This window comes from Colossoma macropomum, unplaced genomic scaffold (assembly GCF_904425465.1).
Source record: "Colossoma macropomum unplaced genomic scaffold, Colossoma_macropomum, whole genome shotgun sequence".
NCBI lineage: Eukaryota > Metazoa > Chordata > Actinopteri > Characiformes > Serrasalmidae > Colossoma > Colossoma macropomum.
Window position 1 is genome coordinate 44,904,024 of NW_023494787.1, and position 4,076 is coordinate 44,908,099.

Below are 4,076 nucleotides of genomic sequence, written 5' to 3' on the forward strand. Positions count from 1 at the left end.
TCAACATGGTTATTAAAGAACACAGAAAAAACAGTACTGTGGAAAAAGTGACACCACCCTTCAATTATTTCATTTCCAGTCAAAGCCAATGGAGATATTTCTGAAGAGGTTAGATAGAAGATAATCTGCCTGCATAAGAAAGGAGAGAGTCAAGTGAAAAAAACAGGGGATTGCAATGACTGGTAGACCACCAAAACCGGCCCATCAGATAAAAAGAACTTAAAGCTTTCATCTTTGAGAGAGAGGAGAAGAACAAGCTCCACTCTTGCTTCAGATCTCTTATAGAAAAGTCACATATATTTCACATGTGAAGTGGCAAAAATCACGTGTACAAGTAATCACACATTTTTCACATGTGAAGTTTTCACATGATAACACATTTTTAAGATGTGAAGTGTGCAAAATATGTTAATGAAAATATTCATTTATTTATGTGAAATTCATATGACCTTTCTGTAAAGGCTGTGTAGTCGTCAAGAAGCTGTTACTGAGAAAAGGATATAGACAAATTTGCAAATCAAACAAAGAAGCTGCTGGTGTTCTAAGAACAAAGGACTGACCACCCCAGAGTCCAGGCTTCAACATCACTGAATGTGTTTGGGATTACTTGGATTAGAAAATGCAACCAACTTCTAAGACCGAACTTTGTGGAAAATCATCTTTACTTTGAAAAACTGCTAACAAGTCTCCTGAAAAAAAAATGGAAGCTGTAATGAAAGTAAAAATATACACACTAAAAATGTTATATTTAGTTGTTGAGGCATAATATTCTCTTAAATATTCATTTTCTGCTCTTTTTCAATAAATGAGAGTGGTCTCTGACTTTTGCACAGTATTGTACATGAGATTATGACACAGTTTAACTTGACATCTGACATTTGCTGGTTCTGTCACTCAACGTTGGAGAATTGAAGACATTTTATGCTTTGGTGTGTGAAACTGCTTTATCTACTGTGAGATCACTGTCCAATTATGCACTTTGCTTGTTGCTGTAGAAACAACTGTATGATGATAAGGTGGATTCCTATATATTGTACTTGTGAGTCTGTATTTTCTGTTAATAGCATAAGAATTTCAGGTACTAGATATTTCTGATGTAAAATTATTTTTCTTTTTTCTAGTTTCTCATTGTATTTTTTTCTAGTTTACTGGCCAAAGATAAATATATGAGACTGTAGTAAACCACTGTTAAAATTTGTTTGAGATATATGTGAGGTGGCAATGGGGGCCTTTAGTATACATAGTTATATATTTAAATTTGTAATATTATTGCTTTTTAAGACAACTCTAAATAAACACAAATGAACTTGAACGTGTGGTACTGAATTCATACTGGGCTCTGAAGATTTTCCAAGGTCACCTCTGGAGATGATTTACCTTGACTGACTGATACTGTTGGTTTGAATGGCAGCGTTCATAGTTCAACTCAACCACAAGATAATGGCAATAGCCTGATGTCTGCTTTGATGATTGTGCCAATGCATAACCAAACTTTACCAAGAGCATTTACCATTCAAAAGGCGTGCTACTCAACTGGAAAGGCATGGTCAGTTAATTGGCACATGCTCAGCGTTATGGGACATTTCTGTAGTTCCAGAGTGATGTTTAGCAGCTTATACGTCTTGCAGTCACAGCTCTATTTAATAGCAGGGCACCTTATCTAGACATCTGCCCTTCGGATTTGCAGTAGTGTGTCAACGTGACATGATTGCAATAATCACACATAGCGTGTAGGCAAAGTTACAGGTACAGAGGTGAGCCCACTTTAAAAAATATAAAAATGTAAAATTTTAAAGTACATATAAACAAAAAAAGGGTTATACAGTCATATGCAAAACTTTGAACACCCTCAGTCAAATTTGCTCTCCAGAGAACAAACTTAAATATTATTATTATTATTAGTAGTAGTATTTTCTACTAGTTTTACTGCACAATTTCTATGTATTTGCTTAATTTTATATACTGGAAATAAAACACAAAATATAAAATGTGTCAGAAATGTGTATGTTCTCAGAAGGTGTTACCAAACTTTTGCATACCACGGTATACTCAGTAAATGTAATTAGGCCTTATAAACTGAAGTCTAATAATGAAGTCTAATCAATGAATCATCATCATTATTATTATTATTATTTTATTTTTTATACAAAACTAATCAAATGACAACTTGTATGGCATCTTTTGTACATTTTTTGTTCTCCCTACTTGTTTTGTGTCTTGTATAGTCATCTTAAAACTGCACTGGATTCATTATTTGTCACTGAAACGTCAGGCAGTATCATATCACTGAGCACAGCAATCATAGTCCATAACTAAACCTCTACAAGCACAGTACATTATCCGTGAAGCCATGAATGATCTGCTATTCATCTTTTACATAACAGTTTCTATATTTCCCACTCATCATCTCTGGCCTTCTCAGAGAGCATGAAGTAACAAAGGTATTCCATTATCACCGAGCAGCCAAGACCCGTTGGCTCACAAAGTTCAAATCTGACAAAGAGCCTGTAAATCTTATCAGCAGCTATAAAACCCTCCTGAACCCTCTTAATCTCCCCTGCCCATCGCATTTAACAGATAAGATTTGGCAGTCTGCAAAATCACTAAATCAGCATGATTGAGCTCCTGATTATATTTGACCTGGATTTCAGAATTTGACTTATTTGGCTAAAAATTGTATACAGCAGTACTCAGCCAAGACACACTAAAATCATAATGGTATCAACACCAAGTAGTCAGAGATCACCCTTCATTTATTTCGCATAAATTGAAAATGACCTTGAAGTACAAGTTATTTATAGCATAAATATATTATGTTAACATATTTTTAACAGAAAATTACACAGAAGCCTCAATAAATAAATATCATTTTCCATTTACTTAGTGTGTTCACACTTTACCTTTATTACAGCTTCCATTCTTTTCAGGAGACTCACTTTCAGTTTTTCAAAGAGATTTTTTGGTAACACTTTCCATGAATGTCACCTTTGTAAACATCTATAAACACATTCATAACATGTTATAATGCATTCATAAGATATTATAAACATAGCTATAAATATTTATAAAAACGCATTATATGTTATAGACATGTTTATTATGCATTATGAATTGTTAACATAATACATTATAAGTACTGATCATAAAGTATAAGAGCTCATAAGTCGTATTTGTCCGCTCTAAGTAAAGTGAAGCGTACTGTACTAACGCCTCCTCCAGTGTTAAGAGTGAGGCTTCAAGTTGAAGTATTTACTGAAGGATTTACTGAAACAGTAAAACATACATAATAAAGCACATTACAAGCTTCAGATGTCAGAGTTTAAACTAGAGCTGCCATCAGTGTTTTACCCAATGTGGGAAAGGTAATGTACACCACCGTTAGCTTGGTATTTGTCTTTACTTTAGGCTCTCCAAGCTGGGACTGACTTCTTTGGCACTGAAATTAGAACATGTTATTAACACCACTTATAATGCATTATATTAACAATTCATAATGTATATTAAACATAGCTATAAAGTGTAATTCAGTGTAATTCTTTTTTATAAATGTTTATCACCATGCTTATAATGCCTTATGAATGTATTATAACATGTTATAAATGTGTTTATAAATGCTTACAAATGTGACATTCATAGAAAGTGTTACCGATTTTTTTTACACCTCCAAAGTTCAGTCTAAGAAGTTGGTTACTTCTTACAATTCAAAATTCCGACTCAGGAATTAAATAAACAAAGGGTGGTCTATGACTTTTACACAGTACAGTACTTCTCTTGTTATTTCTCCAAAAATACACAAGGGTGATATACGTTCATTAAACTGCCACATTAGAATAGTATATGTAGCAAGAATGGTATAAGAGAGAAATCTACTGCTGCTAAAACACACAGTTATACGTGCGGGACATGCCAGGTCAGCTGAGGCCAGCATTCTAATTCACCTTGTATCATCTGTCTAAATGAACTGAATAAATAATCACTTCCTTAAAGATGAAAATTTCTGGCACCATAAAAGCAGAAGAAACATGCTGCACCTGTTCCGGCATGAAGGCCCCACCAACCAGTTGCATCTGAGCTGT